The sequence below is a fragment of the Esox lucius genome, chromosome 2, assembly GCF_011004845.1.
Source record: "Esox lucius isolate fEsoLuc1 chromosome 2, fEsoLuc1.pri, whole genome shotgun sequence".
In the NCBI taxonomy this organism is placed as follows: Eukaryota; Metazoa; Chordata; class Actinopteri; order Esociformes; family Esocidae; genus Esox; species Esox lucius.
In genome coordinates, this window is record NC_047570.1 from 4,484,572 (window position 1) to 4,496,570 (window position 11,999).

The window sequence follows — 11,999 nt, forward strand, 5'->3', positions numbered from 1 at the left end:
AAAACTTCTGAAAATCACATATATGATTTTTAAGTAATTAATTTGCATTTTATTGTATGACATAAGTATGACATCAGAAAAGCAGAACTTTGTTTGGTACAGAAACCTTTGTTTGCAATTACAGAGATCCTACGTGTAGTTCTTGACCAGGTTTGCACACACTGCAGCAGGGATTTTGGCCCACTCCTCCTTACAGACCTTCTCCAGATCCTTTAGATTTCGGGCCTGTCGCTGGGCAATACAGACTTTCAGCTCCCTCCAAAGATTTTCTATTGGGTTCAGGTCTGGAGACTGGCTAGGCCACTCCAGGACCTTGAGATGATTCTTACTTAGTTGCCCTGGCTGTGTGTTTCGGGTCGTTGTCATGCTGGAAGACCCAGCCACGACCCATCTTCAATGCTCTTACTGAGGGGAGGCAAGATCTCGCAATACATGGCCCCATCCATCCTCCCCTCAATACGGTGCAGTCGTCCTGTCCCCTTTGTAGAAAAGCATCCCCAAAGAATGATGTTTCCATCTCCATGCTTCACAGTTGGGATTGTGTTCTTGGGGTTGCACTCATCCTTCTTCTTCCTCAAACACGGCGAGTGGAGTTTAGACCAAAAAGCTCTATTTTTGTCTCATCAGACCACATGACCTTCTCCCATTCCTCCTCTGGATCATCCAGATGGTCATAGGCAAACTTCAGACGGGCCTGGACATGCGCTGGCTTGAGCAGGGGGACCTTGCGTGCGCTGCAAGATTTTAATCCATGACGGCGTAGTGTGTTACTGACGGTTTTCTTTGAGACTGTGGTCCCAGTTCTCTTCAGGTCATTGACCAGGTCCTGCCATGTAGTTCTGGGCTGATCCCTCAACTTCCTGATGATCATTGATTTCCCATGAGGTGAGATCTTGCATGGAGTCCCAGACCGAGGGAGATTGACCATCATCTTGAACCTCTTCCATTTTCTAATAATTGCACCAACAGTTGTTGCCTTTTCACCAAGCTGCTTGCCCATTGTCCTGTAGCCCATCCCAGCCTTGTGCAGGTCTACAATTTTGTCCCTGATGTCCTTACACAGCTCAGTTCCAAGGTGTTACGCTGCTATATTATTGTGCTGGGGGATATGAGGAATGCACTACAAACTTTATTTTTTCAGTCTCCTCCATTTTAAAATTTTAGGAGGAGATGAGGTCCTGGTCCACACCTGCGGATAACCTGGTTTGGGGGGCCCGTTGCTGTCCCTGTACCTGGTCATACTTCTGACCTAGTCTAAAATCAAATAGACTCTGGATTTAGCCCAGAGAAATTTATTTATTATTCCAATTGGACTCTTAATATCTCACCCGGCACAGCGAGAAGAGGACTGGTCACCCCTCTGAGCCTGGGTCCTCCCTAGGTTTCTTCCTAAAATTCGACCTTCTTAGGGAGTTTTTCCTAGCCACTGAAACGTAAATGAAAGCCACTGGGTTTTAAGGCCGGTTGTCTCTGTAAAGCACTTTGTGACAACTGCTGTTGTAAAAAGGGTTTTATAAATAAATTTGATTGATTGATTGATTGGCTCTCTGGTCTTGGCCATTGTGGAGAGGTTGGAGTCTGTTTGATTGAGTGTGTGGACAGGCGTCTTTTATAGAGGTAACAAGTTCAAACAGGTGCAGTTAATACAGGCAATGAGTGGAGAACAGGAGGGCTTCTTAAAGAAAAACTAACAGATCTGTGAGAGCCAGATTTCTTACTGGTTAGTAGGTGATCATATACTTATGTCATGCAATAAAATGCTAATTCATTATTTAAAAATCATACAATGTGATTTTCTGAATTTCTTTTTTAGATTCCGTCTCTCACAGTTGAAGTGTACCTATGATAAAAATGACAGACCTCTACATGCTTTGTAAGTAGGGAAACCTGCAAAATCGGCAATGTATCAAATACTTGTTCTCCCCACTGTATGTACCAGCTTTACACACAGCACCAGAGTGACTTTGTTTAAAAAGATTTTGACAGATTTGCTCCAGGCTGTTTAGGTTGGTTGGATGATGCTTGTGGACAGAAATTTTCTAAAAGTGCTACAGATTCTCAGTGGGATTGAGATCAGGACTTTGACTAGCCCACTACAGGACATCCAGCTTTCTGTTGTTGGACCACTCCAATTAGGTGAAATGTGCATTTCCTCTCAACCTTCAGTTTTGTAGTATTTCCTGTAGTATTTCCTCTAAATCTCTTGTAGTATTTTCCTGTATTTTGCCCCATTCATTCTTCTTTTCATTTGAACAAAATGCCCAGTCCCTGCTGATGAGAAGTAACTTCAGAGCAAGATGCTGCCACAAGCATATTTCAATATACATAGGCCTTTGGCTATAAAGCTCTATCTTGTTCTCATCTGACCACAAAACCTTTCCCCTCATTGTAGCTGGGATGCTGGCATGCTTTCAGATGGGAGTTTTTATTTTTCTTACAAACATTTCCCAGTATATAACTAAACACAGGGAAAGGTGGATGTGATACACGGGGCCCAGGGCAGAGCCCAGGATTCCTGGCGATGGCCCTGCTCTAATGCTCCAAATTCTAAGTAAAATTATCAAATTTGGTTTACCAGCTGCATATTGATGCCGCAATATATTTGAAATAAGAAATACAAAATAATCTATCAATATTTTTAGGAGCAAGAGTATTAAGCCATGTACCAAATTATTTGTAATTCGTCAATTAATATCTTCTTTGGTTACAGAGAAATTTAGAAAAAAGTTAATGTTGTGCTTGCCATTAACCACAATGCATTTTGACATAAATCACATCAGAAAACATTTTAAATCTGGGTCCATCTAACTCAGTTGATTGAGCATGGTACTTGTCACGCCAATGTTGTAAAAGGTAAGAGAGTCGGCTTAATTACATAATTATGTCTGACTGATCTCCATTGCATTTTAGATTTTGTGTCTCATTACATCAACCAATATTTGCATTCTGTTGTTGTTATTGTTGTTGTAAACATGATCCTTCAAACATGAATTTATGGCACTGTGGGATATAAAAGTGTTTTAAAACAGAACATAAGAATAATAAGTTGGTCGGACTTCCCTAGGACATCACTGACATTGTGCCCTATAGGATATTTAGTCTTAGTCCCCTGAATGTTTTGCCACATTCCCATTTGAGAATGGGCTTTTTTAGGTAATTGTATGTTGCAATTTGGGTTAGTTTTGTTTAGTTTTTGTTACTTTTGATTACATGTTTTGGAATACTTTTGGATGCTTGTTTGAGGTACATTTGGGTTCTTAAAATTTTGGCGGGAAGTTGTTTGTGATTCTTTTGGCAATTTTCTAGTATCATTTTTAGGTTGTTAGAGTGCTTTTCTTCTTTTGGTAACTGATTGAATTACTTTATGGGTTTTTAGTGCATTATTGTTTAGTTTTGAGGTAAACAGGTATGTCATGGGTAATTATCTGTATTATGAGTAAAGTTTTTGGGTTGTTTATGGTTCTTCTGGGTTCTTTTGGGAAACTGGGGATCTTTTGAGTATGTGTATAGGTCGTTTAGGGCAGTGGTTCCCAACCAGGGTTCTAGGACCCCAGGAAGAGCTTGGCCTATCCATGGGTTACTTTAGAATACCCAGAGTTGGGGAGTAATGGATTAGAAGTAATAAAAAAAAAAACTGTAACTAAAATATTGTGATTAGATTAGAGATACTTCTGAAAAAAAATATTATTATATGTACAGTTGTGCTCATAAGTTTGCATAGCCTGGCAGAAATTGTGAAATTTTGATTTGGAAAATATGACTGATTATGCAAAAAAATAATAAAAGAAGCCATTTATTATCACATAGTTGTTTGGCTCCTTTTTAAATCATAATGATAACAGAAATTTCCCAAATGGCCCTGATCAAAACCTGATCAGAACTATATGTTTGGCCTTGTTTGGCCTTGTTAAAGACACACAAGGTGACACAAACAGGTGAAATGGCAATTAAAGGTGAATATCCCACACCTCTGCACTTTTTAAATTGCAATTAGTGTCTGTGTATAAACAGTCAATGAGTTTGTTAGCTTTCACATGGATGCACTGGCTAGATACTGAGCCATAGGGAGCAGAAAAGACCTGCGTAACTAGGTAATGGAACTTTATAAAGAAGGATATACAAATATATGCAAAGCCTTGCAACTGCCAGTCAGTACTGTTCAATTACTCATTAAGAAGTGGAAAATTCTGGTATCTCTTGATACCAAGCCAAGGTCAGATAGATCAAGAAAGATTTCAGCCAAAACTGCCAGAAGAATTGTTCAAGACACAAAGACAAACACACAGGTAACCTCAGGAGAAATACAGGCTGCTCTGGAAAAAGATGGTGTGGTTGTTTCAAGGAGCACAATACAACATTACTTGAACAAAAATGAGCTGATGCAATAAAATGCTAATTAATTACTTAAAAATCATACAATGTGATTTTCTGGATTTTTGTTTTAGATACCGTCACTCACAGTTGAAGAGTACCTATGATAAAAATGACAGACTTCTACATGCTTTGTAAGTGGGAAAACCTGCAAAATCTGCAGTGTATCAAATACTTGTTCTCCACACTGTATATATATGTATCTTTTAATCCTTTTTTTTTTAAACAGTTAATTAAACCCAAACAACTATTGTGCGCCTCAGATGTGTGTGATCATCAAGCACACAAAAGTGGGTGCACATAACCAGATTATGTCTACAGTAATATTATCCGATCCATATAAAATGTGATTTAGTTATATACTATCGATGCATCTTTCTCAGAACAATGATAGGCCTACCTGGTGTAATATCTTATTCAGACAGGAATTGTATAGAAGATTAGGCAACTGTTTGTTAGATGGCCCTGTCTGTAACATGGTAGTTCCTTCAAGATAAAACATGATATGGAATTTATCACGATATTTGAGGAGAAAAGTTGTGTTGGGAAGCACTCTGCCAAAGGATTAGTGACTTTCTACTGACTCTGATCTTGCAGAGTTGATCAGTAAAAAGGTTGAATCTTTCGAGTAATTTCATTTGAGTCAGTAATGCCTACACCCCCCCCCCCCTTCCTGGGGCCAATGAACGCTCATCATCATAATGTCGTTTACGTGTCTTGTCTACTTTAGCAAACGCTTGTTTTACTCTATGATTACAACTATGTTTATCATTACAATCCAAATACTACATTAATTACTGTAGGCCATGTGTCCAACTATCTGTTACAAACATGTATTTACAATGCTAATTTCTTGATCAACTTAACTTTGAGAATGTCAAACTAACAGCTGTTGGACAGAATAGGCTACTGAGCTGGAAGCCAGCAGTCGGAGTAGAAATCCACTGGCAGACGTTGAAATGAACTAAACAACCGTTCAATTCAACAATAAAACTGACAGTCAGTTGTTCACAAGTCTTTTTTACTTAGCCAAAGGCTCAGTGTATGATCTAATATGTGTTTATCATTACAATCAATAATCAACGACTACATTTAACAATAAAACAGACCAAGTCAATCGTTCACAAATCTTTTTGACGGACCGCGTAGGCGGAGCCGGCCAAGAAGAGCGAATGTCTCTCACTGAGTGAATGGGTGAATAACTGACAGAGTTGGGGAGTAATGGATTACAAAAAATCAGAAACTGTAATCCGTTACGTTAACAACTAAAATAGTGTAATCAGATTACAGATTCTTTTGAAAAAAATGTATGATTACTTTTGGATTAGGTGCGGGAAATAATAAACGACATGCATCAGGCTTGATTTTGTTTTTAAATGTTTTGAATGTTTGAATGCAAATAACAATTGCGCGCCTCAGTTGTGTATGATCACCATGCGAGCAAAGGTGTGCGCGCATAACCAGATTAGAGACGGATGAAGCACTAGTTACATTTTTCGTTAGTTGGGTGGCTGTTAAAAACAGAGTACAGTATATCTATGATAATATAGCTAATAATATGGATAAAATAGCCAATCCATATAAAATGTGATTTAGTTATCTACTATCAAATCATCTTTCTGAGAACAATGATAGGCGACAAGTTTTTTTCAAGTTAAGATTTATTAGTCAAATGCACCGAACAATCCCAGGAACAGTTGCACTGAACAACTCAGGAATTGCTTAGAAGATTAGGCAAACAATTGTTAAATAGCTGTAACATGAAACTGCCATTGTAGCTGTAACATTATATGCAATTTATCTTGATATTTGAGGAGAAAAGATGTGTTGGAAAGCACTCTGCCAAAGGATGATTGCATTTCATGTAGCCAACTCATGAGCAGATGTATAGTCACATTTTATTTCTTTCATTTACGTTTTGAAAATCCATTGCTGGTTGCCCTAATAATCGCAGGTTACATTCACGCTAGTAAAACATTATTGTGTGCTGGTATTCACGATTGCAAACGTGTTTTCTAATGTCTCTTAATATGAAAGTAATCTAAAAGTAATTCAAAGTAATCAGATTACGTTACTGAGTTTGAGTAATCAAAAAGTTACGTTACTGATTACAAATGTGGACAGATTTGTAACTGTAATGTTACAACCCTGCTTGCTGGCTGGGCAGATGACAGACCCATGTTAAATAGCGTAGTGGTTACAGAAGCGGGCTGGTAAACTATAGGTCCTGAGTTCATATCCCCTTGAAGGTGAAGCGAGGTCAAATTATGAATTATTCTGTATAAACGAAAACTTCACTGGCTAAAACCTTTGATAGCTACATTGTAATAACTTAATAAGAAACATTAGTCAGTTTAACACAATGCTAAATGGTGTCTAGCGAATGCTGAAACATAATGCTGTAGCGTAGCGGTTAAAGACCTCAAGTGCCTCTCATGTGGAAAACCTAAGTTCAAATCTATTGAGAGCAGCAACATTTGTTAATTATTTCTAGTAGATTCCATTATTCTTTTGTCTTTTCACTTGATGAAAAAGTTAGTTATTGTCACCTTTATTGATAGTTATTGTATCAATGTCATTCACGAAAGAAAGAAAAAAGTATGTTGTTATGCCACTAAGGAAAAAATACCTTTTTATCCCATGCAATGAAATAACTTTGGCAGACTTGCTAGCAATGGCTCAATTCTTATGACTATTCCAGTAACTTAGTAGATACCGGTAAAGCTTATTACTGGCTAATACGCTGTTAAAACGGCCAGTGGCAAACACCATACAGTGCATAGACGCTATTTGTGGTGGAGGTAAACCTAGTAAAAAACGTTAGTCAGTTAAACTGTATCAATATCATTCACTAATGGCCAATTAACTGTTAAAACGGCCAGTGGCAAAAGAGGATATGTTCAAGATAGACACAAGAGGCAATACTGACAGCCAGCAAATATATAGCTCTGTGGTGTAGTGGTTAACAACACAGCCCTTTGTGTGGGTGAACTGGGTTTGAATCTTGAAAGGGCAACACTTTCTATTGCAGGCCTGCTGAACTAGGCTTGCCTGGTTTCTTGTTTACTTAGGCAAAGGCAGCGGCTCTGTGCATCTATTTTTTTCAGTAACCAACTAATTATATTAATTATTATAGTCTGCGTTCATTTATCAGTTAGAAACATGTCTTTATGTTGTTCCTGCCTTGATCTATTTTTCTCTGTGAATGTACAGTACAGGCCAAAAGTTTGGACACACCTTCTGATTCAATGCTTTCCTTTATTTTCATGACTTTTTACCAGAGGTGGGGGACTCGAGTCACATGACTTGACTCGAGTCTGACTCGGGTCACAATTTTCAGGACTTGTGACTTGCTTGATTAAAGTATGAAAATGACTTGACTTGACTTTGACTTGAGAACAATTTACTTGAGACTTGACTTGACTTGAAGTGGAAGACTCGACAATGACTTGAACTTATAATAAACAAACAGCAATACAATTATTTTATATGTTGTGACATCAGCACCACTAATCAGCGTATGTGCCTTTAACAATTCAAACCGCGCCAAACATGGCAGACAGTAACGTTAGTCGAGCTCCACAATTAGTATCGTTTGGATACAAGGACTTTGAACTGGACCGTGTGAATAAAAAAAGATTTGCCAGATGCAAAATATGCAACAACGTCAATTCCATTCGTTATTTTAAGAACCACAAGGAAAGGTAAGAAAGTAATCTCTTTATATTCAGTTTCACTAAGATCTATAACGATTAAGTTACTAATGTAATTAATTAATCTTTTGTTTGTCATAATTTGGCCTTATGTTGCATATTATGTTTGTTTTTTTTCTTGTTAGAAATGTGACCATTATCATTACTGAATACGTCTGGTAAATAGATAGAATTTGACTATAACAGTGGCATAGCCTGAATTTTAATGTTGATGGGCATCTTAAAATGAGCGGGCATGTATATTATTACACGTAGGCTATAATGTCTGTATTAAATGTGGGCATTTTCAAGTGTTTGTGGATTGCGTGTGGAAACTAAAAAGCATTGTGCTTACACCATAACAGTTAACTTTACTGCATGAAAGGCTAACATGGAGGCGCCGATGTGATTACTAGCACCTAAACATTTCGAAGAGGTTTTTTTTTTTATTCATACAGACAAGAATAATTACAGCGTAATTACATATTAGGCAGTTTTTCAGTCACAATAATTAGTTTATAAGGTTGTTATTATTAGCCCTTATTACATGGATTGGCTGAATTCCAGTGCAGAATGCGTGTTATTTCTTGATAACAGACCGTTGCCTTGAAAAACAGCTCATTGCAATTGACGCAGCAGGATTCTAACCAGAGACGGAACGGACTATTTTCTTTAGAGGAAGCAGTACAATCGTTTTTAAATCAATAAATTCCTTTTGAAATCAATATTTTGTGTCAAATTATAGATTTATTTGGTAGGTAGCCATGTAATAAGCGGGATAAGGTATAGCGAGGCGGTTGTTATAGCGAATACAACCCCTTCAGGCTGATTCAAGATCCTTCCGCTTCGTCCCCCCAAAAAATTGTACCGCGGAGGAGAAAAATATTTGATTTTGAAATCGAGCTTCGCACCGAGCGCACGTCAGAAACAGAGGACAGTGTGTGTGTGTGTTCATCTCTTTAGTACTGTGACTTGACTTGAAACTTATAAGGACTCGACTTGACTTGCTTAGGGTGAACCCTTGACTTGACTTGCTTGATTTATCTGAACTGTGACTTGAGACTTGACTCGAGACTTGATGGTTAAGACTTGAGACTTGCTTGGACTTGACCATGTGTGACTTGTCCCCATCTCTGCTTTTTACATTGTAGATTCTCACCGAAGGCATCAAAACTATGAATGAACACATGGAATTATGTACTTAAACAAAAGTGTGAAATAACAGAAAACATGTCTTGTATTCTAGTTTCTTCGAAGTAGCCACCCTTTGCTCTGATTACTGCTTTGCTCACTCTTGGCATTCTCTTGATGAGCTTCAAGAGGTAGTCACCTGAAATGGTTTTCCAACAGTCTTGAAAGAGTTCCCAGAGATGCTTAGCACTTGTTAGCCCTTTTGTTTGTTAAAGTAATGATGGCCACTCGTTTCTCTTTACTTAGCTGATTGGTTCTTGCCGTAATATGAATTCTAACCGTTGTCCAATAGGGCTGTCGGCTGTGTATCAATCTGACTTCTGCACAACACAACTGATGATCCCAACCCCATTAATAAGGGAACAAAATCCACTAATTAACCCTGACAAGGTACACATGTGAAGTGAAAACCATTTCAGGTGACTACCTCATGAAGCTCATTGAGAGAACACCAAGGGTTTGCAGCACTATCAAAAAAGCAAAGGGTGGCTACTTTGAAGGATATCTAAAATATAAGACCTGTTTTCAGTTATTTCACACTTTTTTGTTAAGTACATAATTCCATATGTGTTCATTCATAGTTTTGATGCCTTCAGTGAGAATCTACAATGTAAATATTCATGAAAATAAAGAAAACGCATTGAATGAGAAGGTGTGTCCAAACTTTTGGCCAGACATTGATTGGAGAACTCTGCTGTCAGACATTTGAATAAAGGATACAATTGAATGAGTCACTACAAAAAAGGACTTGTGAGCCCTGATTCACTAAAAAGATTTGTTCAAAACGAACAAATCTTTAGCGAACTGCACATCACTACAGGATGATGATTTGCATTTGATGCAGGCACCTCAACTCCGTCCATACTGTTATAATATTTGTGGAGTGAAATATTATCGTTAAACATATGAGTGCACTATTTTTAATTATGCCTGTCCCATTGTTACTTCTCGAGGGGTTAACCCTGAGAACAGATCAGCTGCTTCCGCCAAATACTCTGTCAAGAGTTCCTCCTGTGCCTCACTGAAGACGTTCTGACTTCTATGGTAGCCTACATGGGGCTTCTCACCCTCTTCTCTTAGCTTCTGTGCAGCTTTACAATATATGTACAATGTGACATGACAGATGGAATGGGCCTTGGTGACTGATCTCACTGATTTTCCCCTGCTTGACTTCAATTGCAGCCTTTCTCAAAATGTCTGCAGGGACAGCCCTGTCTGTCTTGCGCTTCCACTAACTAGGCATGGTAGAAAAAAGGTGAAAAGTACAAAAAACATTCTGAATCATCATAAGGGTATGGTTGTATTTTTTTAATGAACTGTTACAACCATCCCCACAACAACTAGCCATTACATAGCTAACTGTTTAAAGTATGTGGGTTTGAAGTTAGAATGAATGCAAAGCATCAAATTAAACTTGAGAAACGCCTAGTTTAGGTGATATAAGTTGCAACATTGCATCTACAATACAATGAAGGCTAGGTTGTAAAATTCACAATGTTGCTAACAGAGACATGCCACTTCTTATGTGAGCTTGAAAAGGAAACAGGCGTCTACGATATTGAGGACATCACCGCAGCTCTTTTCTGATTGGTCAAACTGACAGTGTTACAACTAACCCAGTGTTACAACACTCCCCAGTCTCCCCTATTTTCTTAATTTGCATTTTGAAAATCTACCACTAGTAGCCCTATTAATTTCCTGTTAAGTTTGCACGAGTAAAACTTATTTTTGTGCAGGTGTTCATGATTGCGAACATGCATTCATGTGTCAGGGGTTTCTGCAAGGTTTTGACAACATTTGTGGTTGTAGAGAAAAACAGACTACTGCAGATTTATTGTAAGTGCGAAAAGCTATCTAATAGCTATCGGATATCTTGGTTTTTGTATACAATAATATCAATAGGCCTACCCTTTTCAAAAAATTGGCATTTATTTTTCAACAATGTTTTGAAGCAATTAAAAACATGAACAAAACACGAACAGCTCAACCGCCGTATTGCTTTGCTCCGGGTTATGTTCAGACAAAAAGTCAGATTCTGGAAGATCAAGGGTTATTGGATTAATTGGAATGACAGAATATCTGACTGAGCTTTAGCGTGTTATGTAGAGATGTAGCCCAATCATACTGAAGATAGATAGCAATGGTTTAGAAACCCTTTTGCAAAGGCACTGAAGCCTACATAAATCATAAGGTAAAATGCTAATTCTGTTTTTGGCTAGCTATGTGAATTCAAAAATGTATTGATCCTGCAAAAGGTGTTCGAAGTATAGGCTATTCCTATTTGAAAATAATCTAAAAGTTATTTCAACGTAATCAAAATACGTTACTGAGTTTGAGTGATCAAAAATGTACGTTACTGATTACAAATGTGGACAGGTAATTTGAAACTGGAATGGATTACATTTAAAAAGTTACCTTCCTAACCCTGAGAAGACCATAGGCTTACTAGTAATATGCAAATGAAGGGTTAATTCAGGGGTACTCAGTACAGAGCAAAAATCAGCTGGAGGTACAAGACTGAAAAAGTTTGGGATGCACTGGTTTAGGGTGCTGTGATATGTTCTGCGTACCTATTGGCGTACTTATGATAACTTTGGGGTACCTGTTTTGGGAAACTATGGGTGATATTTTTGCTATATTAGGGTACAGTGGGGGACCCATTAAAACAACTATTACATGTTTATTACATGCCTAAATAACAGCTGATTCTTTAAAAAATATGAGTTTGCAAGTTACTAATGCAAA